Below are 27,602 nucleotides of genomic sequence, written 5' to 3' on the forward strand. Positions count from 1 at the left end.
GTTCTGTTACCCAGAATCCTTTGCAAACCTCAAAATTTGGCTAAAAAAACACATGTTCCTAACATTTCTGTGGCAGAAAGTTCTGGAATCTGAGAGGAGCCACAAATTTCCTTCCACCCAGCGCTCCCCCACGTCTCCCGATAAAAATGATACCTCACTTGTGTGGGTAGGCCTAGCGCCCGCGACAGGAAACACCCCAAAGCGCAACGTGGACACATCCAAATTTGTGAAGGAAAACAGAGGTGATTTTTGCAAAGTGCCTACCTGTAGATTTTGGCCTGTAGCTCAGCCGCCACCTAGGGAAACCTACCAAACCTGTGCATTTCTGAAAACTAGAGACCTAGGGGAATCCAAGATGGGGTGACTTGTGTGGCTCGGACCAGGTTCTGTTACCCAGAATCCTTTGCAAATCTCAAAATTTGGCTAAAAAAACACATGTTCCTCAAATTTCTGTGGCAGAAAGTTCTGGAATCTGAGAGGAGCCACAAATTTCCTTCCACCCAGCGTTCCCCCACGTCTCCCGATAAAAATGATACCTCACTTGTGTGGGTAGGCCTAGCGCCCGCAACAGAAAACGCCCCAAAGCGCAACGTGGACACATCCAAATTTGTGAAGGAAAACAGAGGTGTTTTTTGCAAAGTGCCTACCTGTAGATTTTGGCTTGTAGCTCAGCCGCCACCTAGGGAAACCTACCAAACCTGTGCATTTCTGAAAACTAGAGACCTAGGGGAATCCAAGATGGGGTGACGTGTGTGGCTCGGAGCAGGTTCTGTTACCCAGAATCCTTTGCAAACCTCAAAATTTGGCTTAAAAAACACATGTTCCTCACATTTCTGTGGCAGAAAGTTCTGGAATCTCAGAGGAGCCACAAATTTCCTTCCACCCAGCGTTCCCCCACGTCTCCCGATAAAAATGATACCTCACTTGTGTGGGTAGGCCTAGCGCCCGCGACAGGAAACGCCCCAAAGCGCAACGTGGACACATCCAAATTTGTGAAGGAAAACAGAGGTGTTTTTTGCAAAGTGCCTACCTGTAGATTTTGGCTTGTAGCTCAGCCGCCACCTAGGGAAACCTACCAAACCTGTGCATTTCTGAAAACTAAAGACCAAGGGGAATCGAAGATGGGGTGACTTGTGTGGCTCGGACCAGGTTCTGTTACCCAGAATCCTTTGCAAACCTCAAAATTTGGCTAAAAAAACACATGTACCTCACATTTCTGTGGCAGAAAGTTCTGGAATCTGAGAGGAGCCACGAATTTCCTTCCACCCAGCGTTCCCCCACGTCTCCCGATAAAAATGATACCTCACTTGTGTGGGTAGGCCTAGCGCCCGCGACAGGAAACGCCCCAAAGCGCAACGTGGACACATCAAAATTTGTGAAGGAAAACAGAGGTGTTTTTTGCAAAGTGTCTACCTGTAGATTTTGGCTTGTAGCTCAGCCGCCACCTAGGGAAACCTACCAAACCTGTGCATTTCTGAAAACTAGAGACCTAGGGGAATCCAAGATGGGGTGACTTGTGTGGCTCGGACCAGGGTCTGTTACCCAGAATCCTTTGCAAACCTCAAAATTTGGCTAAAAAAACACATGTTCCTAACATTTCTGTGGCAGAAAGTTCTGGAATCTGAGAGGAGCCACAAATTTCCTTCCACCCAGCGTTCCCCCACGTCTCCCGATAAAAATGATACCTCACTTGTGTGGGTAGGCCTAGCGCCCGCGACAGGAAATGCCCCAAAGCGCAACGTGGACACATCCAAATTTGTCAAGGGGAGCAGAGGTGTTTTTTGCAAAGTGCCTACCTGTAGATTTTGGCTTGTAGCTCAGCCGCCACCTAGGGAAACCTACCAAACCTGTGCATTTCTGAAAACTAGAGACCAAGGGGAATCCAAGATGGGGTGACTTGTGTGGCTCGGACCAGGTTCTGTTACCCAGAATCCTTTGCAAACCTCAAAAATTGGCTAAAAAAACACATGTTCCTCACATTTCTGTGGCAGAAAGTTCTGGAATCTGAGAGGAGCCACGAATTTCCTTCCACCCAGCGTTCCCCCACGTCTCCCGATAAAAATGATACCTCACTTGTGTGGGTAGGCCTAGCGCCCGCGACAGCAGACACCCCAAAACGCAACGTGGACACATCACATTTTTTCATTGAAAACAGTGCCTACCTGTAGATTTTGGCCTCTAGCTCAGCCGGCACCTAGGGAAACCTACCAAACCTGTGCATTTTTGAAACCTAGAGACCTAGGGGAATCCAAGATGGGGTGACTTGCGGGGCTCTGACCAGGTTCTGTTACCCAGAATCCTTTGCAAACCTCAAATTCTGTCTAAAAAAACAAATTTTCCACACATTTCGGTGACAGAAAGTTCTGGAATCTGAGTGGAGCCACAAATTTCCTTCCACCCAGCGTTCCCCCACGTCTCCCGATAAAAATGATACCTCACTTGTGTGCGTAGGCCTAGAGCCCGTGACAGGAAACGCCCCAAAGCGCAACGTGGACACAGCCACATTTTTGAAGGAAAACAGAGGTGTTTTTTGTAAAGTGCCTACCTGTAGATTTTGGCCTGTAGCTCAGCCACCACCTAGGGAAACCTACCAAACCTGTGCATTTCTGAAAACTAGAGACCTAGGGGAATCCAAGATGGGGTGACTTGTGTGGCTCGGACCAGGTTCTGTTACCCAGAATCCTTTGCAAACCTCAAAATTTGGCTAAAAAAACACATGTTCCTAACATTTCTGTGGCAGAAAGTTCTGGAATCTGAGAGGAGCCACAAATTTCCTTCCACCCAGCGCTCCCCCACGTCTCCCGATAAAAATGATACCTCACTTGTGTGGGTAGGCCTAGCGCCCGCGACAGGAAACACCCCAAAGCGCAACGTGGACACATCCAAATTTGTGAAGGAAAACAGAGGTGATTTTTGCAAAGTGCCTACCTGTAGATTTTGGCCTGTAGCTCAGCCGCCACCTAGGGAAACCTACCAAACCTGTGCATTTCTGAAAACTAGAGACCTAGGGGAATCCAAGATGGGGTGACTTGTGTGGCTCGGACCAGGTTCTGTTACCCAGAATCCTTTGCAAATCTCAAAATTTGGCTAAAAAAACACATGTTCCTCAAATTTCTGTGGCAGAAAGTTCTGGAATCTGAGAGGAGCCACAAATTTCCTTCCACCCAGCGTTCCCCCACGTCTCCCGATAAAAATGATACCTCACTTGTGTGGGTAGGCCTAGCGCCCGCAACAGAAAACGCCCCAAAGCGCAACGTGGACACATCCAAATTTGTGAAGGAAAACAGAGGTGTTTTTTGCAAAGTGCCTACCTGTAGATTTTGGCTTGTAGCTCAGCCGCCACCTAGGGAAACCTACCAAACCTGTGCATTTCTGAAAACTAGAGACCTAGGGGAATCCAAGATGGGGTGACGTGTGTGGCTCGGAGCAGGTTCTGTTACCCAGAATCCTTTGCAAACCTCAAAATTTGGCTTAAAAAACACATGTTCCTCACATTTCTGTGGCAGAAAGTTCTGGAATCTCAGAGGAGCCACAAATTTCCTTCCACCCAGCGTTCCCCCACGTCTCCCGATAAAAATGATACCTCACTTGTGTGGGTAGGCCTAGCGCCCGCGACAGGAAACGCCCCAAAGCGCAACGTGGACACATCCAAATTTGTGAAGGAAAACAGAGGTGTTTTTTGCAAAGTGCCTACCTGTAGATTTTGGCTTGTAGCTCAGCCGCCACCTAGGGAAACCTACCAAACCTGTGCATTTCTGAAAACTAAAGACCAAGGGGAATCGAAGATGGGGTGACTTGTGTGGCTCGGACCAGGTTCTGTTACCCAGAATCCTTTGCAAACCTCAAAATTTGGCTAAAAAAACACATGTACCTCACATTTCTGTGGCAGAAAGTTCTGGAATCTGAGAGGAGCCACGAATTTCCTTCCACCCAGCGTTCCCCCACGTCTCCCGATAAAAATGATACCTCACTTGTGTGGGTAGGCCTAGCGCCCGCGACAGGAAACGCCCCAAAGCGCAACGTGGACACATCAAAATTTGTGAAGGAAAACAGAGGTGTTTTTTGCAAAGTGTCTACCTGTAGATTTTGGCTTGTAGCTCAGCCGCCACCTAGGGAAACCTACCAAACCTGTGCATTTCTGAAAACTAGAGACCTAGGGGAATCCAAGATGGGGTGACTTGTGTGGCTCGGACCAGGGTCTGTTACCCAGAATCCTTTGCAAACCTCAAAATTTGGCTAAAAAAACACATGTTCCTAACATTTCTGTGGCAGAAAGTTCTGGAATCTGAGAGGAGCCACAAATTTCCTTCCACCCAGCGTTCCCCCACGTCTCCCGATAAAAATGATACCTCACTTGTGTGGGTAGGCCTAGCGCCCGCGACAGGAAATGCCCCAAAGCGCAACGTGGACACATCCAAATTTGTCAAGGGGAGCAGAGGTGTTTTTTGCAAAGTGCCTACCTGTAGATTTTGGCTTGTAGCTCAGCCGCCACCTAGGGAAACCTACCAAACCTGTGCATTTCTGAAAACTAGAGACCAAGGGGAATCCAAGATGGGGTGACTTGTGTGGCTCGGACCAGGTTCTGTTACCCAGAATCCTTTGCAAACCTCAAAAATTGGCTAAAAAAACACATGTTCCTCACATTTCTGTGGCAGAAAGTTCTGGAATCTGAGAGGAGCCACGAATTTCCTTCCACCCAGCGTTCCCCCACGTCTCCCGATAAAAATGATACCTCACTTGTGTGGGTAGGCCTAGCGCCCGCGACAGCAGACACCCCAAAACGCAACGTGGACACATCACATTTTTTCATTGAAAACAGTGCCTACCTGTAGATTTTGGCCTCTAGCTCAGCCGGCACCTAGGGAAACCTACCAAACCTGTGCATTTTTGAAACCTAGAGACCTAGGGGAATCCAAGATGGGGTGACTTGCGGGGCTCTGACCAGGTTCTGTTACCCAGAATCCTTTGCAAACCTCAAATTCTGTCTAAAAAAACAAATTTTCCACACATTTCGGTGACAGAAAGTTCTGGAATCTGAGTGGAGCCACAAATTTCCTTCCACCCAGCGTTCCCCCACGTCTCCCGATAAAAATGATACCTCACTTGTGTGCGTAGGCCTAGAGCCCGTGACAGGAAACGCCCCAAAGCGCAACGTGGACACAGCCACATTTTTGAAGGAAAACAGAGGTGTTTTTTGGAAAGTGCCTACCTGTAGATTTTGGCCTGTAGCTCAGCCACCACCTAGGGAAACCTACCAAACCTGTGCATTTCTGAAAACTAGAGACCTAGGGGAATCCAAGATGGGGTGACTTGTGTGGCTCGGACCAGGTTCTGTTACCCAGAATCCTTTGCAAACCTCAAAATTTGGCTAAAAAAACACATGTTCCTAACATTTCTGTGGCAGAAAGTTCTGGAATCTGAGAGGAGCCACAAATTTCCTTCCACCCAGCGTTCCCCCACGTCTCCCGATAAAAATGATACCTCACTTGTGTGGGTAGGCCTAGCGCCCGCGACAGGAAATGCCCCAAAGCGCAACGTGGACACATCCAAATTTGTGAAGGGAAACAGAGGTGTTTTTTGCAAAGTGCCTACCTGTAGATTTTGGCTTGTAGCTCAGCCGCCACCTAGGGAAACCTACCAAACCTGTGCATTTCTGAAAACTAGAGACCAAGGGGAATCCAAGATGGGGTGACTTGTGTGGCTCGGACCAGGTTCTGTTACCCAGAATCCTTTGCAAACCTCAAAATTTGGCTAAAAAAACACATGTTCCTCACATTTCTGTGGCAGAAAGTTCTGGAATCTGAGAGGAGCCACGAATTTCCTTCCACCCAGCGTTCCCCCACGTCTCCCGATAAAAATGATACCTCACTTGTGTGGGTAGGCCTAGCGCCCGCGACAGCAGACACCCCAAAACGCAACGTGGACACATCACATTTTTTCATTGAAAACAGTGCCTACCTGTAGATTTTGGCCTCTAGCTCAGCCGGCACCTAGGGAAACCTACCAAACCTGTGCATTTTTGAAACCTAGAGACCTAGGGGAATCCAAGATGGGGTGACTTGCGGGGCTCTGACCAGGTTCTGTTACCCAGAATCCTTTGCAAACCTCAAATTCTGTCTAAAAAAACAAATTTTCCACACATTTCGGTGACAGAAAGTTCTGGAATCTGAGTGGAGCCACAAATTTCCTTCCACCCAGCGTTCCCCCACGTCTCCCGATAAAAATGATACCTCACTTGTGTGCGTAGGCCTAGAGCCCGTGACAGGAAACGCCCCAAAGCGCAACGTGGACACAGCCACATTTTTGAAGGAAAACAGAGGTGTTTTTTGCAAAGTGCCTACCTGTAGATTTTGGCCTGTAGCTCAGCCACCACCTAGGGAAACCTACCAAACCTGTGCATTTCTGAAAACTAGAGACCTAGGGGAATCCAAGATGGGGTGACTTGTGTGGCTCGGACCAGGTTCTGTTACCCAGAATCCTTTGCAAACCTCAAAATTTGGCTAAAAAAACACATGTTCCTAACATTTCTGTGGCAGAAAGTTCTGGAATCTGAGAGGAGCCACAAATTTCCTTCCACCCAGCGTTCCCCCACGTCTCCCGCTAAAAATGATACCTCACTTGTGTGGGTAGGCCTAGCGCCCGCGACAGGAAACGCCCCAAAGCGCAATGTGGACACATCCAAATTTGTGAAGGAAAACAGAGGTGATTTTTGCAAAGTGCCTACCTGTAGATTTTGGCTTGTAGCTCAGCCGCCACCTAGGGAAACCTACCAAACCTGTGTATTTCTGAAAACTAGAGACCAAGGGGAATCCAAGATGGGGTGACTTGTGTGGCTCGGACCAGGTTCTGTTACCCAGAATCCTTTGCAAACCTCAAAATTTGGCTAAAAAAACACATGTTCCTCACATTTCTGTGGCAGAAAGTTCTGGAATCTGAGAGGAGCCACGAATTTCCTTCCACCCAGCGTTCCCCCACGTCTCCCGATAAAAATGATACCTCACTTGTGTGGGTAGGCCTAGCGCCCGCGACAGCAGACACCCCAAAACGCAACGTGGACACATCACATTTTTTCATTGAAAACAGTGCCTACCTGTAGATTTTGGCCTCTAGCTCTGCCGGCACCTAGGGAAACCTACCAAACCTGTACATTTTTGAAACCTAGAGACCTAGGGGAATCCAAGATGGGGTGACTTGCGGGGCTCTGACCAGGTTCTGTTACCCAGAATCCTTTGCAAACCTCAAATTCTGTCTAAAAAAACAAATTTTCCACATATTTCGGTGACAGAAAGTTCTGGAATCTGAGTGGAGCCACAAATTTCCTTCCACCCAGCGTTCCCCCACGTCTCCCGATAAAAATGATACCTCACTTGTGTGCGTAGGCCTAGAGCCCGTGACAGGAAACGCCCCAAAGCGCAACGTGGACACAGCCACATTTTTGAAGGAAAACAGAGGTGTTTTTTGCAAAGTGCCTACCTGTAGATTTTGGCCTGTAGCTCAGCCACCACCTAGGGAAACCTACCAAACCTGTGCATTTCTGAAAACTAGAGACCTAGGGGAATCCAAGATGGGGTGACTTGTGTGGCTCGGACCAGGTTCTGTTACCCAGAATCCTTTGCAAACCTCAAAATTTGGCTAAAAAAACACATGTTCCTAACATTTCTGTGGCAGAAAGTTCTGGAATCTGAGAGGAGCCACAAATTTCCTTCCACCCAGCGTTCCCCCACGTCTCCCGATAAAAATGATACCTCACTTGTGTGGGTAGGCCTAGCGCCCGCGACAGGAAACGCCCCAAAGCGCAACGTGGACACATCCAAATTTGTGAAGGAAAACAGAGGTGATTTTTGCAAAGTGCCTACCTGTAGATTTTGGCCTGTAGCTCAGCCGCCACCTAGGGAAACCTACCAAACCTGTGCATTTCTGAAAACTAGAGACCTAGGGGAATCCAAGATGGGGTGACTTGTGTGGCTCGGACCAGGTTCTGTTACCCAGAATCCTTTGCAAATCTCAAAATTTGGCTAAAAAAACACATGTTCCTCAAATTTCTGTGGCAGAAAGTTCTGGAATCTGAGAGGAGCCACAAATTTCCTTCCACCCAGCGTTCCCCCACGTCTCCCGATAAAAATGATACCTCACTTGTGTGGGTAGGCCTAGCGCCCGCAACAGAAAACTCCCCAAAGCGCAACGTGGACACATCCAAATTTGTGAAGGAAAACAGAGGTGTTTTTTGCAAAGTGCCTACCTGTAGATTTTGGCTTGTAGCTCAGCCGCCACCTAGGGAAACCTACCAAACCTGTGCATTTCTGAAAACTAGAGACCTAGGGGAATCCAAGATGGGGTGACGTGTGTGGCTCGGAGCAGGTTCTGTTACCCAGAATCCTTTGCAAACCTCAAAATTTGGCTAAAAAAACACATGTTCCTCACATTTCTGTGGCAGAAAGTTCTGGAATCTCAGAGGAGCCACAAATTTCCTTCCACCCAGCATTCCCCCACGTCTCCCGATAAAAATGATACCTCACTTGTGTGCGTAGGCCTAGAGCCCGTGACAGGAAACGCCCCAAAGCACAACGTGGACACATCCAAATTTGTGAAGGAAAACAGAGGTGTTTTTTGCAAAGTGCCTACCTGTAGATTTTGGCCTGTAGCTCAGCCGCCACCTAGGGAAACCTACCAAACCTGTGCATTTCTGAAAACTAGAGACCTAGGGGAATCCAAGATGGGGTGACTTGTGTGGCTCGGACCAGGGTCTGTTACCCAGAATCTTTTGCAAACCTCAAAATTTGGCTAAAAAAACACATGTTCCTAACATTTCTGTGGCAGAAAGTTCTGGAATCTGAGAGGAGCCACAAATTTCCTTCCACCCAGCGTTCCCCCACGTCTCCCGATAAAAATGATACCTCACTTGTGTGGGTAGGCCTAGCGCCCGCGACAGGAAATGCCCCAAAGCGCAACGTGGACACATCCAAATTTGTGAAGGGAAACAGAGGTGTTTTTTGCAAAGTGCCTACCTGTAGATTTTGGCTTGTAGCTCAGCCGCCACCTAGGGAAACCTACCAAACCTGTGCATTTCTGAAAACTAGAGACCAAGGGGAATCCAAGATGGGGTGACTTGTGTGGCTCGGACCAGGTTCTGTTACCCAGAATCCTTTGCAAACCTCAAAATTTGGCTAAAAAAACACATGTTCCTCACATTTCTGTGGCAGAAAGTTCTGGAATCTGAGAGGAGCCACGAATTTCCTTCCACCCAGCGTTCCCCCACGTCTCCCGATAAAAATGATACCTCACTTGTGTGGGTAGGCCTAGCGCCCGCGACAGCAGACACCCCAAAACGCAACGTGGACACATCACATTTTTTCATTGAAAACAGTGCCTACCTGTAGATTTTGGCCTCTAGCTCAGCCGGCACCTAGGGAAACCTTCCAAACCTGTGCATTTTTGAAACCTAGAGACCTAGGGGAATCCAAGATGGGGTGACTTGCGGGGCTCTGACCAGGTTCTGTTACCCAGAATCCTTTGCAAACCTCAAATTCTGTCTAAAAAAACAAATTTTCCACACATTTCGGTGACAGAAAGTTCTGGAATCTGAGTGGAGCCACAAATTTCCTTCCACCCAGCGTTCCCCCACGTCTCCCGATAAAAATGATACCTCACTTGTGTGGGTAGGCCTAGCGCCCGCGACAGGAAACGCCCCAAAGCGCAACGTGGACACATCCAAATTTGTGAAGGAAAACAGAGGTGATTTTTGCAAAGTGCCTACCTGTAGATTTTGGCCTGTAGCTCAGCCGCCACCTAGGGAAACCTACCAAACCTGTGCATTTCTGAAAACTAGAGACCTAGGGGAATCCAAGATGGGGTGACTTGTGTGGCTCGGACCAGGTTCTGTTACCCAGAATCCTTTGCAAATCTCAAAATTTGGCTAAAAAAACAAATGTTCCTCAAATTTCTGTGGCAGAAAGTTCTGGAATCTGAGAGGAGCCACAAATTTCCTTCCACCCAGCGTTCCCCCACGTCTCCCGATAAAAATGATACCTCACTTGTGTGGGTAGGCCTAGCGCCCGCAACAGAAAACGCCCCAAAGCGCAACGTGGACACATCCAAATTTGTGAAGGAAACAGAGGTGTTTTTTGCAAAGTGCCTACCTGTAGATTTTGGCTTGTAGCTCAGCCGCCACCTAGGGAAACCTACCAAACCTGTGCATTTCTGAAAACTAGAGACCTAGGGGAATCCAAGATGGGGTGACGTGTGTGGCTCGGGGCAGGTTCTGTTACCCAGAATCCTTTGCAAACCTCAAAATTTGGCTAAAAAAACACATGTTCCTCACATTTCTGTGGCAGAAAGTTCTGGAATCTCAGAGGAGCCACAAATTTCCTTCCACCCAGCGTTCCCCCACGTCTCCCGATAAAAATGATACCTCACTTGTGTGCGTAGGCCTAGAGCCCGTGACAGGAAACGCCCCAAAGCACAACGTGGACACATCCAAATTTGTGAAGGAAAACAGAGGTGTTTTTTGCAAAGTGCCTACCTGTAGATTTTGGCCTGTAGCTCAGCCGCCAAATAGGGAAACCTACCAAACCTGTGCATTTCTGAAAACTAGAGACCTAGGGGAATCCAAGATGGGGTGACTTGTGTGGCTCGGACCAGGGTCTGTTACCCAGAATCTTTTGCAAACCTCAAAATTTGGCTAAAAAAACACATGTTCCTCACATTTCTGTGGCAGAAAGTTCTGGAATCTGAGAGGAGCCACAAATTTCCTTCCACCCAGCGTTCCCCCACGTCTCCCGATAAAAATTATACCTCACTTGTGTGGGTAGGCCTAGCGCCCGCGACAGGAAACGCCCCAAAGCGCAACGTGGGCACATCCAAATTTGTGAAGGAAAACAGAGGTGTTTTTTGCAAAGTGACTACCTGTAGATTTTGGCCTGTAGCTCAGCCGCCACCTAGGGAAACCTACCAAACCTGTGCATTTCTGAAAACTAGAGACCTAGGGGAATCCAAGATGGGGTGACTTGTGTGGCTCAGACCAGGTTCTGTTACCCAGAATCCTTTGCAAACCTCAAAATTTGGCTAAAAAAACACATGTTCCTCACATTTCTGTGGCAGAAAGTTCTGGAATCTGAGAGGAGCCACGAATTTCCTTCCACCCAGCGTTCCCCCACGTCTCCCGATAAAAATGATACCTCACTTGTGTGGGTAGGCCTAGCGCCCGCGACAGGAAACGCCCCAAAGCGCAACAGGACACATCCAAATTTGTGAAGGAAAACAGAGGTGTTTTTTACACAGTGCCTACCTATAGATTTTGGCTTGTAGCTCAGCCGCCACCTAGGGAAACCTACCAAACCTGTGCATTTCTGAAAACTAGAGACCAAGGGGAATCCAAGATGGGGTGACTTGTGTGGCTCGAACCAGGTTCTGTTACCCAGAATCCTTTGCAAACCTCAAAATTTGGCTAAAAAAACACATGTTCCTCAAATTTCTGTGGCAGAAAGTTCTGGAATCTGAGAGGAGCCACGAATTTCCTTCCACCCAGCGTTCCCCCACGTCTCCCGATAAAAATGATACCTCACTTGTGTGGGTAGGCCTAGCGCCCGCGACAGGAAACGCCCCAAAGCGCAACGTGGACAGATCCAAATTTGTGAAGGAAAACAGAGGTGTTTTTTGCAAAGTGCCTACCTGTAGATTTTGGCCTGTAGCTCAGCCGCCACCTAGGGAAACCTACCAAACCTGTGCATTTCTGAAAACTAGAGACCTAGGGGAATCCAAGATGGGGTGACTTGTGTGGCTCAGACCAGGTTCTGTTACCCAGAATCCTTTGCAAACCTCAAAATTTGGCTAAAAAAACACATGTTCCTCACATTTCTGTGGCAGAAAATTCTGGAATCTGAGAGGAGCCACGAATTTCCTTCCACCCAGCGTTCCCCCACGTCTCCCGATAAAAATGATACCTCACTTGTGTGGGTAGGCCTAGCGCCCGCGACAGGAAACGCCCCAAAGCGCAACGTGGACACATCCAAATTTGTGAAGGAAAACAGAGGTGTTTTTTGCAAAGTGCCTACCTGTAGATTTTGGCTTGTAGCTCAGCCGCCACCTAGGGAAACCTACCAAACCTGTGCATTTCTGAAAACTAGAGACCAAGGGGAATCGAAGATGGGGTGACTTGTGTGGCTCGGACCAGGTTCTGTTACCCAGAATCCTTTGCAAACCTCAAAATTTGGCTAAAAAAACACATGTACCTCACATTTCTGTGGCAGAAAGTTCTGGAATCTGAGAGGAGCCACGAATTTCCTTCCACCCAGCGTTCCCCCACGTCTCCCGATAAAAATGATACCTCACTTGTGTGGGTAGGCCTAGCGCCCGTGACAGGAAACGCCCCAAAGCGCAACGTGGACACATCCAAATTTGTGAAGGAAAACAGAGGTGTTTTTTGCAAAGTGTCTACCTGTAGATTTTGGCTTGTAGCTCAGCCGCCACCTAGGGAAACCTACCAAACCTGTGCATTTCTGAAAACTAGAGACCTAGGGGAATCCAAGATGGGGTGACTTGTGTGGCTCGGACCAGGGTCTGTTACCCAGAATCCTTTGCAAACCTCAAAATTTGGCTAAAAAAACACATGTTCCTAACATTTCTGTGGCAGAAAGTTCTGGAATCTGAGAGGAGCCACAAATTTCCTTCCACCCAGCGTTCCCCCACGTCTCCCGATAAAAATGATACCTCACTTGTGTGGGTAGGCCTAGCGCCCGCGACAGGAAACGCCCCAAAGCGCAACGTGGACACATCCAAATTTGTGAAGGAAAACAGAGGTGTTTTTTGCAAAGTGTCTACCTGTAGATTTTGGCTTGTACCTCAGCCGCCACCTAGGGAAACCTACCAAACCTGTGCATTTCTGAAAACTAGAGACCTAGGGGAATCCAAGATGGGGTGACTTGTGTGGCTCGGACCAGGGTCTGTTACCCAGAATCCTTTGCAAACCTCAAAATTTGGCTAAAAAAACACATGTTCCTAACATTTCTGTGGCAGAAAGTTCTGGAATCTGAGAGGAGCCACAAATTTCCTTCCACCCAGCGTTCCCCCACGTCTCCCGATAAAAATGATACCTCACTTGTGTGGGTAGGCCTAGCGCCCGCGACAGGAAATGCCCCAAAGCGCAACGTGGACACATCCAAATTTGTGAAGGGAAACAGAGGTGTTTTTTGCAAAGTGCCTACCTGTAGATTTTGGCTTGTAGCTCAGCCGCCACCTAGGGAAACCTACCAAACCTGTGCATTTCTGAAAACTAGAGACCAAGGGGAATCCAAGATGGGGTGACTTGTGTGGCTCGGACCAGGTTCTGTTACCCAGAATCCTTTGCAAACCTCAAAATTTGGCTAAAAAAACATGTTCCTAACATTTCTGTGGCAGAAAGTTCTGGAATCTGAGAGGAGCCACAAATTTCCTTCCACCCAGCGTTCCCCCACGTCTCCCGATAAAAATGATACCTCACTTGTGTGGGTAGGCCTAGCGCCCGCGACAGGAAATGCCCCAAAGCGCAACGTGGACACATCCAAATTTGTCAAGGGGAGCAGAGGTGTTTTTTGCAAAGTGCCTACCTGTAGATTTTGGCTTGTAGCTCAGCCGCCACCTAGGGAAACCTACCAAACCTGTGCATTTCTGAAAACTAGAGACCAAGGGGAATCCAAGATGGGGTGACTTGTGTGGCTCGGACCAGGTTCTGTTACCCAGAATCCTTTGCAAACCTCAAAAATTGGCTAAAAAAACACATGTTCCTCACATTTCTGTGGCAGAAAGTTCTGGAATCTGAGAGGAGCCACGAATTTCCTTCCACCCAGCGTTCCCCCACGTCTCCCGATAAAAATGATACCTCACTTGTGTGGGTAGGCCTAGCGCCCGCGACAGCAGACACCCCAAAACGCAACGTGGACACATCACATTTTTTCATTGAAAACAGTGCCTACCTGTAGATTTTGGCCTCTAGCTCAGCCGGCACCTAGGGAAACCTACCAAACCTGTGCATTTTTGAAACCTAGAGACCTAGGGGAATCCAAGATGGGGTGACTTGCGGGGCTCTGACCAGGTTCTGTTACCCAGAATCCTTTGCAAACCTCAAATTCTGTCTAAAAAAACAAATTTTCCACACATTTCGGTGACAGAAAGTTCTGGAATCTGAGTGGAGCCACAAATTTCCTTCCACCCAGCGTTCCCCCACGTCTCCCGATAAAAATGATACCTCACTTGTGTGCGTAGGCCTAGAGCCCGTGACAGGAAACGCCCCAAAGCGCAACGTGGACACAGCCACATTTTTGAAGGAAAACAGAGGTGTTTTTTGTAAAGTGCCTACCTGTAGATTTTGGCCTGTAGCTCAGCCACCACCTAGGGAAACCTACCAAACCTGTGCATTTCTGAAAACTAGAGACCTAGGGGAATCCAAGATGGGGTGACTTGTGTGGCTCGGACCAGGTTCTGTTACCCAGAATCCTTTGCAAACCTCAAAATTTGGCTAAAAAAACACATGTTCCTAACATTTCTGTGGCAGAAAGTTCTGGAATCTGAGAGGAGCCACAAATTTCCTTCCACCCAGCGCTCCCCCACGTCTCCCGATAAAAATGATACCTCACTTGTGTGGGTAGGCCTAGCGCCCGCGACAGGAAACGCCCCAAAGCGCAACGTGGACACATCCAAATTTGTGAAGGAAAACAGAGGTGATTTTTGCAAAGTGCCTACCTGTAGATTTTGGCCTGTAGCTCAGCCGCCACCTAGGGAAACCTACCAAACCTGTGCATTTCTGAAAACTAGAGACCTAGGGGAATCCAAGATGGGGTGACTTGTGTGGCTCGGACCAGGTTCTGTTACCCAGAATCCTTTGCAAATCTCAAAATTTGGCTAAAAAAACACATGTTCCTCAAATTTCTGTGGCAGAAAGTTCTGGAATCTGAGAGGAGCCACAAATTTCCTTCCACCCAGCGTTCCCCCACGTCTCCCGATAAAAATGATACCTCACTTGTGTGGGTAGGCCTAGCGCCCGCAACAGAAAACGCCCCAAAGCGCAACGTGGACACATCCAAATTTGTGAAGGAAAACAGAGGTGTTTTTTGCAAAGTGCCTACCTGTAGATTTTGGCTTGTAGCTCAGCCGCCACCTAGGGAAACCTACCAAACCTGTGCATTTCTGAAAACTAGAGACCTAGGGGAATCCAAGATGGGGTGACGTGTGTGGCTCGGAGCAGGTTCTGTTACCCAGAATCCTTTGCAAACCTCAAAATTTGGCTTAAAAAACACATGTTCCTCACATTTCTGTGGCAGAAAGTTCTGGAATCTCAGAGGAGCCACAAATTTCCTTCCACCCAGCGTTCCCCCACGTCTCCCGATAAAAATGATACCTCACTTGTGTGGGTAGGCCTAGCGCCCGCGACAGGAAACGCCCCAAAGCGCAACGTGGACACATCCAAATTTGTGAAGGAAAACAGAGGTGTTTTTTGCAAAGTGCCTACCTGTAGATTTTGGCTTGTAGCTCAGCCGCCACCTAGGGAAACCTACCAAACCTGTGCATTTCTGAAAACTAAAGACCAAGGGGAATCGAAGATGGGGTGACTTGTGTGGCTCGGACCAGGTTCTGTTACCCAGAATCCTTTGCAAACCTCAAAATTTGGCTAAAAAAACACATGTACCTCACATTTCTGTGGCAGAAAGTTCTGGAATCTGAGAGGAGCCACGAATTTCCTTCCACCCAGCGTTCCCCAACGTCTCCCGATAAAAATGATACCTCACTTGTGTGGGTAGGCCTAGCGCCCGCGACAGGAAACGCCCCAAAGCGCAACGTGGACACATCAAAATTTGTGAAGGAAAACAGAGGTGTTTTTTGCAAAGTGTCTACCTGTAGATTTTGGCTTGTAGCTCAGCCGCCACCTAGGGAAACCTACCAAACCTGTGCATTTCTGAAAACTAGAGACCTAGGGGAATCCAAGATGGGGTGACTTGTGTGGCTCGGACCAGGGTCTGTTACCCAGAATCCTTTGCAAACCTCAAAATTTGGCTAAAAAAACACATGTTCCTAACATTTCTGTGGCAGAAAGTTCTGGAATCTGAGAGGAGCCACAAATTTCCTTCCACCCAGCGTTCCCCCACGTCTCCCGATAAAAATGATACCTCACTTGTGTGGGTAGGCCTAGCGCCCGCGACAGGAAATGCCCCAAAGCGCAACGTGGACACATCCAAATTTGTCAAGGGGAGCAGAGGTGTTTTTTGCAAAGTGCCTACCTGTAGATTTTGGCTTGTAGCTCAGCCGCCACCTAGGGAAACCTACCAAACCTGTGCATTTCTGAAAACTAGAGACCAAGGGGAATCCAAGATGGGGTGACTTGTGTGGCTCGGACCAGGTTCTGTTACCCAGAATCCTTTGCAAACCTCAAAAATTGGCTAAAAAAACACATGTTCCTCACATTTCTGTGGCAGAAAGTTCTGGAATCTGAGAGGAGCCACGAATTTCCTTCCACCCAGCGTTCCCCCACGTCTCCCGATAAAAATGATACCTCACTTGTGTGGGTAGGCCTAGCGCCCGCGACAGCAGACACCCCAAAACGCAACGTGGACACATCACATTTTTTCATTGAAAACAGTGCCTACCTGTAGATTTTGGCCTCTAGCTCAGCCGGCACCTAGGGAAACCTACCAAACCTGTGCATTTTTGAAACCTAGAGACCTAGGGGAATCCAAGATGGGGTGACTTGCGGGGCTCTGACCAGGTTCTGTTACCCAGAATCCTTTGCAAACCTCAAATTCTGTCTAAAAAAACAAATTTTCCACACATTTCGGTGACAGAAAGTTCTGGAATCTGAGTGGAGCCACAAATTTCCTTCCACCCAGCGTTCCCCCACGTCTCCCGATAAAAATGATACCTCACTTGTGTGCGTAGGCCTAGAGCCCGTGACAGGAAACGCCCCAAAGCGCAACGTGGACACAGCCACATTTTTGAAGGAAAACAGAGGTGTTTTTTGTAAAGTGCCTACCTGTAGATTTTGGCCTGTAGCTCAGCCACCACCTAGGGAAACCTACCAAACCTGTGCATTTCTGAAAACTAGAGACCTAGGGGAATCCAAGATGGGGTGACTTGTGTGGCTCGGACCAGGTTCTGTTACCCAGAATCCTTTGCAAACCTCAAAATTTGGCTAAAAAAACACATGTTCCTAACATTTCTGTGGCAGAAAGTTCTGGAATCTGAGAGGAGCCACAAATTTCCTTCCACCCAGCGCTCCCCCACGTCTCCCGATAAAAATGATACCTCACTTGTGTGGGTAGGCCTAGCGCCCGCGACAGGAAACACCCCAAAGCGCAACGTGGACACATCCAAATTTGTGAAGGAAAACAGAGGTGATTTTTGCAAAGTGCCTACCTGTAGATTTTGGCCTGTAGCTCAGCCGCCACCTAGGGAAACCTACCAAACCTGTGCATTTCTGAAAACTAGAGACCTAGGGGAATCCAAGATGGGGTGACTTGTGTGGCTCGGACCAGGTTCTGTTACCCAGAATCCTTTGCAAATCTCAAAATTTGGCTAAAAAAACACATGTTCCTCAAATTTCTGTGGCAGAAAGTTCTGGAATCTGAGAGGAGCCACAAATTTCCTTCCACCCAGCGTTCCCCCACGTCTCCCGATAAAAATGATACCTCACTTGTGTGGGTAGGCCTAGCGCCCGCAACAGAAAACGCCCCAAAGCGCAACGTGGACACATCCAAATTTGTGAAGGAAAACAGAGGTGTTTTTTGCAAAGTGCCTACCTGTAGATTTTGGCTTGTAGCTCAGCCGCCACCTAGGGAAACCTACCAAACCTGTGCATTTCTGAAAACTAGAGACCTAGGGGAATCCAAGATGGGGTGACGTGTGTGGCTCGGAGCAGGTTCTGTTACCCAGAATCCTTTGCAAACCTCAAAATTTGGCTTAAAAAACACATGTTCCTCACATTTCTGTGGCAGAAAGTTCTGGAATCTCAGAGGAGCCACAAATTTCCTTCCACCCAGCGTTCCCCCACGTCTCCCGATAAAAATGATACCTCACTTGTGTGGGTAGGCCTAGCGCCCGCGACAGGAAACGCCCCAAAGCGCAACGTGGACACATCCAAATTTGTGAAGGAAAACAGAGGTGTTTTTTGCAAAGTGCCTACCTGTAGATTTTGGCTTGTAGCTCAGCCGCCACCTAGGGAAACCTACCAAACCTGTGCATTTCTGAAAACTAAAGACCAAGGGGAATCGAAGATGGGGTGACTTGTGTGGCTCGGACCAGGTTCTGTTACCCAGAATCCTTTGCAAACCTCAAAATTTGGCTAAAAAAACACATGTACCTCACATTTCTGTGGCAGAAAGTTCTGGAATCTGAGAGGAGCCACGAATTTCCTTCCACCCAGCGTTCCCCCACGTCTCCCGATAAAAATGATACCTCACTTGTGTGGGTAGGCCTAGCGCCCGCGACAGGAAACGCCCCAAAGCGCAACGTGGACACATCAAAATTTGTGAAGGAAAACAGAGGTGTTTTTTGCAAAGTGTCTACCTGTAGATTTTGGCTTGTAGCTCAGCCGCCACCTAGGGAAACCTACCAAACCTGTGCATTTCTGAAAACTAGAGACCTAGGGGAATCCAAGATGGGGTGACTTGTGTGGCTCGGACCAGGGTCTGTTACCCAGAATCCTTTGCAAACCTCAAAATTTGGCTAAAAAAACACATGTTCCTAACATTTCTGTGGCAGAAAGTTCTGGAATCTGAGAGGAGCCACAAATTTCCTTCCACCCAGCGTTCCCCCACGTCTCCCGATAAAAATGATACCTCACTTGTGTGGGTAGGCCTAGCGCCCGCGACAGGAAATGCCCCAAAGCGCAACGTGGACACATCCAAATTTGTCAAGGGGAGCAGAGGTGTTTTTTGCAAAGTGCCTACCTGTAGATTTTGGCTTGTAGCTCAGCCGCCACCTAGGGAAACCTACCAAACCTGTGCATTTCTGAAAACTAGAGACCAAGGGGAATCCAAGATGGGGTGACTTGTGTGGCTCGGACCAGGTTCTGTTACCCAGAATCCTTTGCAAACCTCAAAAATTGGCTAAAAAAACACATGTTCCTCACATTTCTGTGGCAGAAAGTTCTGGAATCTGAGAGGAGCCACGAATTTCCTTCCACCCAGCGTTCCCCCACGTCTCCCGATAAAAATGATACCTCACTTGTGTGGGTAGGCCTAGCGCCCGCGACAGCAGACACCCCAAAACGCAACGTGGACACATCACATTTTTTCATTGAAAACAGTGCCTACCTGTAGATTTTGGCCTCTAGCTCAGCCGGCACCTAGGGAAACCTACCAAACCTGTGCATTTTTGAAACCTAGAGACCTAGGGGAATCCAAGATGGGGTGACTTGCGGGGCTCTGACCAGGTTCTGTTACCCAGAATCCTTTGCAAACCTCAAATTCTGTCTAAAAAAACAAATTTTCCACACATTTCGGTGACAGAAAGTTCTGGAATCTGAGTGGAGCCACAAATTTCCTTCCACCCAGCGTTCCCCCACGTCTCCCGATAAAAATGATACCTCACTTGTGTGCGTAGGCCTAGAGCCCGTGACAGGAAACGCCCCAAAGCGCAACGTGGACACAGCCACATTTTTGAAGGAAAACAGAGGTGTTTTTTGGAAAGTGCCTACCTGTAGATTTTGGCCTGTAGCTCAGCCACCACCTAGGGAAACCTACCAAACCTGTGCATTTCTGAAAACTAGAGACCTAGGGGAATCCAAGATGGGGTGACTTGTGTGGCTCGGACCAGGTTCTGTTACCCAGAATCCTTTGCAAACCTCAAAATTTGGCTAAAAAAACACATGTTCCTAACATTTCTGTGGCAGAAAGTTCTGGAATCTGAGAGGAGCCACAAATTTCCTTCCACCCAGCGTTCCCCCACGTCTCCCGATAAAAATGATACCTCACTTGTGTGGGTAGGCCTAGCGCCCGCGACAGGAAATGCCCCAAAGCGCAACGTGGACACATCCAAATTTGTCAAGGGGAGCAGAGGTGTTTTTTGCAAAGTGCCTACCTGTAGATTTTGGCTTGTAGCTCAGCCGCCACCTAGGGAAACCTACCAAACCTGTGCATTTCTGAAAACTAGAGACCAAGGGGAATCCAAGATGGGGTGACTTGTGTGGCTCGGACCAGGTTCTGTTACCCAGAATCCTTTGCAAACCTCAAAAATTGGCTAAAAAAACACATGTTCCTCACATTTCTGTGGCAGAAAGTTCTGGAATCTGAGAGGAGCCACGAATTTCCTTCCACCCAGCGTTCCCCCACGTCTCCCGATAAAAATGATACCTCACTTGTGTGGGTAGGCCTAGCGCCCGCGACAGCAGACACCCCAAAACGCAACGTGGACACATCAAATTTTTTCATTGAAAACAGTGCCTACCTGTAGATTTTGGCCTCTAGCTCAGCCGGCACCTAGGGAAACCTACCAAACCTGTGCATTTTTTAAACCTAGAGACCTAGGGGAATCCAAGATGGGGTGACTTGCGGGGCTCTGACCAGGTTCTGTTACCCAGAATCCTTTGCAAACCTCAAATTCTGTCTAAAAAAACAAATTTTCCACACATTTCGGTGACAGAAAGTTCTGGAATCTGAGTGGAGCCACAAATTTCCTTCCACCCAGCGTTCCCCCACGTCTCCCGATAAAAATGATACCTCACTTGTGTGCGTAGGCCTAGAGCCCGTGACAGGAAACGCCCCAAAGCGCAACGTGGACACAGCCACATTTTTGAAGGAAAACAGAGGTGTTTTTTGTAAAGTGCCTACCTGTAGATTTTGGCCTGTAGCTCAGCCACCACCCAGGGAAACCTACCAAACCTGTGCATTTCTGAAAACTAGAGACCTAGGGGAATCCAAGATGGGGTGACTTGTGTGGCTCGGACCAGGTTCTGTTACCCAGAATCCTTTGCAAACCTCAAAATTTGGCTAAAAAAACACATGTTCCTAACATTTCTGTGGCAGAAAGTTCTGGAATCTGAGAGGAGCCACAAATTTCCTTCCACCCAGCGCTCCCCCACGTCTCCCGATAAAAATGATACCTCACTTGTGTGGGTAGGCCTAGCGCCCGCGACAGGAAACGCCCCAAAGCGCAACGTGGACACATCCAAATTTGTGAAGGAAAACAGAGGTGATTTTTGCAAAGTGCCTACCTGTAGATTTTGGCCTGTAGCTCAGCCGCCACCTAGGGAAACCTACCAAACCTGTGCATTTCTGAAAACTAGAGACCTAGGGGAATCCAAGATGGGGTGACTTGTGTGGCTCGGACCAGGTTCTGTTACCCAGAATCCTTTGCAAATCTCAAAATTTGGCTAAAAAAACACATGTTCCTCAAATTTCTGTGGCAGAAAGTTCTGGAATCTGAGAGGAGCCACAAATTTCCTTCCACCCAGCGTTCCCCCACGTCTCCCGATAAAAATGATACCTCACTTGTGTGGGTAGGCCTAGCGCCCGCGACAGGAAACGCCCCAAAGCGCAACGTGGACACATCCAAATTTGTGAAGGAAAACAGAGGTGTTTTTTGCAAAGTGACTACTTGTAGATTTTGGCCTGTAGCTCAGCCGCCACCTAGGGAAACCTACCAAACCTGTGCATTTCTGAAAACTAGAGACCTAGGGGAATCCAAGATGGGGTGACTTGTGTGGCTCAGACCAGGTTCTGTTACCCAGAATCCTTTGCAAACCTCAAAATTTGGCTAAAAAAACACATGTTCCTCACATTTCTGTGGCAGAAAGTTCTGGAATCTGAGAGGAGCCACGAATCTCCTTCCACCCAGCGTTCCCCCACGTCTCCCGATAAAAATGATACCTCACTTGTGTGGGTAGGCCTAGCGCCCGCGACAGGAAACGCCCCAAAGCGCAACGTGGACACATCCAAATTTGTGAAGGAAAACAGAGGTGTTTTTTACACAGTGCCTACCTGTAGATTTTGGCTTGTAGCTCAGCCGCCACCTAGGGAAACCTACCAAACCTGTGCATTTCTGAAAACTAGAGACCAAGGGGAATCCAAGATGGGGTGACTTGTGTGGCTCGAACCAGGTTCTGTTACCCAGAATCCTTTGCAAACCTCAAAATTTGGCTAAAAAAACACATGTTCCTCACATTTCTATGGCAGAAAGTTCTGGAATCTGAGAGGAGCCACGAATTTCCTTCCACCCAGCGTTCCCCCACGTCTCCCGATAAAAATGATACCTCACTTGTGTGGGTAGGCCTAGCGCCCGCAACAGGAAACGCCCCAAAGCGCAACGTGGACACATCCAAATTTGTGAAGGAAAACAGAGGTGTTTTTTGCAAAGTGCCTACCTGTAGATTTTGGCCTGTAGCTCAGCCGCCACCTAGGGAAACCTACCAAACCTGTGCATTTCTGAAAACTAGAGACCTAGGGGAATCCAAGATGGGGTGACTTGTGTGGCTCGGACCAGGGTCTGTTACCCAGAATCCTTTGCAAACCTCAAAATTTGGCTAAAAAAACACATGTTCCTAACATTTCTGTGGCAGAAAGTTCTGGAATCTGAGAGGAGCCACAAATTTCCTTCCACCCAGCGTTCCCCCACGTCTCCCGATAAAAATGATACCTCACTTGTGTGGGTAGGCCTAGCGCCCGCGACAGGAAACGCCCCAAAGCGCAACGTGGACACATCCAAATTTGTGAAGGAAAACAGAGGTGTTTTTTGCAAAGTGCCTACCTGTAGATTTTGGCTTGTAGCTCAGCCGCCACCTAGGGAAACCTACCAAACCTGTGCATTTCTGAAAACTAGAGACCAAGGGGAATCCAAGATGGGGTGACTTGTGTGGCTCGGACCAGGTTCTGTTACCCAGAATCCTTTGCAAACCTTAAAATTTGGCTAAAAAAACACATGTTCCTCACATTTCTGTGGCAGAAAGTTCTGGAATCTGAGAGGAGCCACGAATTTCCTTCCACCCAGCGTTCCCCCACGTCTCCCGATAAAAATGATACCTCACTTGTGTGGGTAGGCCTAGCGCCCGCGACAGCAGACGCCCCAAAGCGCAACGTGGACACATCCAAATTTGTGAAGGAAAACAGAGGTGTTTTTTGCAAAGTGCCTACCTGTAGATTTTGGCCTGTAGCTCAGCCGCCACCTAGGGAAACCTACCAAACCTGTGCATTTCTGAAAACTAGAGACCTAGGGGAATCCAAGATGGGGTGACTTGTGTGGCTCGGACCAGGGTCTGTTACCCAGAATCCTTTGCAAACCTCAAAATTTGGCTAAAAAAACACATGTTCCTAACATTTCTGTGGCAGAAAGTTCTGGAATCTGAGAGGAGCCACAAATTTCCTTCCACCCAGCGTTCCCCCACGTCTCCCGATAAAAATGATACCTCACTTGTGTGGGTAGGCCTAGCGCCCGCGACAGGAAACGCCCCAAAGCGCAACGTGGACACATCCAAATTTGTGAAGGAAAACAGAGGTGTTTTTTGCAAAGTGCCTACCTGTAGATTTTGGCTTGTAGCTCAGCCGCCACCTAGGGAAACCTACCAAACCTGTGCATTTCTGAAAACTAGAGACCAAGGGGAATCGAAGATGGGGTGACTTGTGTGGCTCGGACCAGGTTCTGTTACCCAGAATCCTTTGCAAACCTTAAAATTTGGCTAAAAAAACACATGTTCCTCACATTTCTGTGGCAGAAAGTTCTGGAATCTGAGAGGAGCCACGAATTTCCTTCCACCCAGCGTTCCCCCACGTCTCCCGATAAAAATGATACCTCACTTGTGTGGGTAGGCCTAGCGCCCGCGACAGCAGACACCCCAAAGCGCAACGTGGACACATCCAAATTTGTGAAGGAAAACAGAGGTGTTTTTTGCAAAGTGCCTACCTGTAGATTTTGGCTTGTAGCTCAGCCGCCACCTAGGGAAACCTACCAAACCTGTGCATTTCTGAAAACTAGAGACCAAGGGGAATCCAAGATGGGGTGACTTGTGTGGCTCGGACCAGGTTCTGTTACCCAGAATCCTTTGCAAACCTCAACATTTGGCTAAAAAAACACATGTTCCTAACATTTCTGTGGCAGAAAGTTCTGGAATCTGAGAGGAGCCACAAATTTCCTTCCACCCAGCGTTGCCCCACATCTCCCGATAAAAATGATACCTCACTTGTGTGCGTAGGCCTAGCGCCCGTGACAGGAAATGCCCCAAAGCGCAACGTGGACACAGCCAAATTTTTGAAGGAAAACAGAGGTGTTTTTTGCAAAGTGCCTACCTGTAGATTTTGGCTTGTAGCTCAGCCGCCACCTAGGGAAACCTACCAAACCTGTGCATTTCTGAAAACTAGAGACCAAGGGGAATCCAAGATGGGGTGACTTGTGTGGCTCGGACCAGGTTCTGTTACCCAGAATCCTTTGCAAACCTTAAAATTTGGCTAAAAAAACACATGTTCCTCACATTTCTGTGGCAGAAAGTTCTGGAATCTGAGAGGAGCCACAAATTTCCTTCCACCCAGCGTTCCCCCACATCTCCCGATAAAAATGATACCTCACTTGTGTGGGTAGGCCTAGCGCCCGCGACAGGAAACGCCCCAAAGCGCAACGATGACACATCCAAATTTGTGAAGGAAAACAGAGGTGTTTTTTGCAAAGTGCCTACCTGTAGATTTTGGCCTGTAGCTCAGCCGCCACCTAGGGAAACCTACCAAACCTGTGCATTTCTGAAAACTAGAGACCTAGGGGAATCCAAGATGGGGTAACTTGTGTGGCTCGGACCAGGTTCTGTTACCCAGAATCCTTTGCAAATCTCAAAATTTGGCTAAAAAAACACATGTTCCTAACATTTCTGTGGCAGAAAGTTCTGGAATCTGAGAGGAGCCACTAATTTCCTTCCACCCAGCGTTCCCCCACGTCTCCCGATAAAAATGATACCTCACTTGTGTGGGTAGGCCTAGCGCCCGCGACAGGAAACGCCCCAAAGCGCAACGTGGACACATCCAAATTTGTGAAGGAAAACAGAGGTGTTTTTTGCAAAGTGCCTACCTGTAGATTTTGGCCTGTAGCTCAGCCGCCACCTAGGGAAACCTACCAAACCTGTGCATTTCTGAAAACTAGAGACCTAGGGGAATCCAAGATGGGGTGACTTGTGTGGCTCGGACCAGGGTCTGTTACCCAGAATCTTTTGCAAACCTCAAAATTTGGCTAAAAAAACACATGTTCCTCACATTTCTGTGGCAGAAAGTTCTGGAATCTGAGAGGAGCCACAAATTTCCTTCCACCCAGCGTTCCCCCACGTCTCCCGATAAAAATGATACCTCACTTGTGTGGGTAGGCCTAGCGCCCGCGACAGGAAACGCCCCAAAGCGCAACGTGGACACATCCAAATTTGTGAAGGAAAACAGAGGTGTTTTTTACACAGTGCCTACCTGTAGATTTTGGCTTGTAGCTCAGCCGCCACCTAGGGAAACCTACCAAACCTGTGCATTTCTGAAAACTAGAGACCAAGGGGAATCCAAGATGGGGTGACTTGTGTGGCTCGAACCAGGTTCTGTTACCCAGAATCCTTTGCAAACCTCAAAATTTGGCTAAAAAAACACATGTTCCTCAAATTTCTGTGGCAGAAAGTTCTGGAATCTGAGAGGAGCCACGAATTTCCTTCCACCCAGCGTTCCCCCACGTCTCCCGATAAAAATGATACCTCACTTGTGTGGGTAGGCCTAGCGCCCGCGACAGGAAACGCCCCAAAGCGCAACATGGACACATCACATTTTTTCATTGAAAACAGTGACTACCTGTAGATTTTGGCCTCTAGCTCAGCCGGCACCTAGGGAAACCTACCAAACCTGTGCATTTTTGAAACCTAGAGGCCTAGGGGAATCCAAGATGGGGTGACTTGCGGGGCTCTGACCAGGTTCTGTTACCCAGAATCCTTTGCAAACCTCAAATTCTGTCTAAAAAAACTCATTTTCCACACATTTCGGTGACAGAAAGTTCTGGAATCTGAGTGGAGCCACAAATTTCCTTCCACCCAGCGTTCCCCCACGTCTCCCGACAAAAATTATACCTCACTTGTGTGCGTAGGCCTAGAGCCCGTGACAGGAAACGCCCCAAAGCGCAACGTGGACACAGCCAAATTTTTGAAGGAAAATGGAGGTGTTTTTTGCAAAGTGCCTACCTGTAGATTTTGGCCTGTAGCTCAGCCGCCACCTAGGGAAACCTACCAAACCTGTGCATTTCTGAAAACTAGAGACCTAGGGGAATCCAAGATGGAGTGACTTGTGTGGCTCGGACCAGGGTCTGTTACGCAGAATCCTTTGCAAACCTCAAAATTTGGCTAAAAAAACACATGTTCCTAACATTTCTGTGGCAGAAAGTTCTGGAATCTGAGAGGAGCAACAAATTTCCTTTGACCCAGCGTTCCCCCACGTCTCCCGATAAAAATGATACCTCACTTGTGTGGGTAGGCCTAGCGCCCGCAACAGGAAACGCCCCAAAGCGCAACGTGGACACATCCAAATTTGTGAAGGAAAACAGAGGTGTTTTTTGCAAAGTGCCTACCTGTAGATTTTGGCCTGTAGCTCAGCCGCCACCTAGGGAAACCTACCAAACCTGTGCATTTCTGAAAACTAGAGACCTAGGGGAATCAAAGATGGGGTGACTTGTGTGGCTCGGACCAGGGTCTGTTACCCAGAATCCTTTGCAAACCTCAAAATTTGGCTAAAAAAACACATGTTCCTAACATTTCTGTGGCAGAAAGTTCTGGAATCTGAGAGGAGCCACAAATTTCCTTCCACCCAGCGTTCCCCCACGTCTCCCGATAAAAATGATACCTCACTTGTGTGGGTAGGCCTAGCGCCCGCGACAGGAAACGCCCCAAAGCGCAACGTGGACACATCCAAATTTGTGAAGGAAAACAGAGGTGTTTTTTGCAAAGTGCCTACCTGTAGATTTTGGCCTGTAGCTCAGCCGCCACCTAGGGAAACCTACCAAACCTGTGCATTTCTGAAAACTAGAGACCAAGGGGAATCCAAGATGGGGTGACTTGTGTGGCTCGGACCAGGTTCTGTTACCCAGAATCCTTTGCAAACCTCAAAATTTGGCTAAAAAAACACATGTTCCTAACATTTCTGTGGCAGAAAGTTCTGGAATCTGAGAGGAGCCACAAATTTCCTTCCACCCAGCGTTCCCCCACGTCTCCCGATAAAAATGATACCTCACTTGTGTGGGTAGGCCTAGCGCCCGCGACAGGAAACGCCCCAAAGCGCAACGTGGACACATCCAAATTTGTGAAGGAAAACAGAGGTGTTTTTTGCAAAGTGCCTACCTGTAGATTTTGGCTTGTAGCTCAGCCGCCACCTAGGGAAACCTACCAAACCTGTGCATTTCTGAAAACTAGAGACCAAGGGGAATCCAAGATGGGGTGACTTGTGTGGCTCGGACCAGGTTCTGTTACCCAGAATCCTTTGCAAACCTTAAAATTTGGCTAAAAAAACACATGTTCCTCACATTTCTGTGGCAGAAAGTTCTGGAATCTGAGAGGAGCCACGAATTTCCTTCCACCCAGCGTTCCCCCACGTCTCCCGATAAAAATGATACCTCACTTGTGTGGGTAGGCCTAGCGCCCGCGACAGCAGACGCCCCAA

Source organism: Pleurodeles waltl, chromosome 4_1, assembly GCF_031143425.1.
Source record: "Pleurodeles waltl isolate 20211129_DDA chromosome 4_1, aPleWal1.hap1.20221129, whole genome shotgun sequence".
Taxonomy (NCBI): Eukaryota; Metazoa; Chordata; class Amphibia; order Caudata; family Salamandridae; genus Pleurodeles; species Pleurodeles waltl.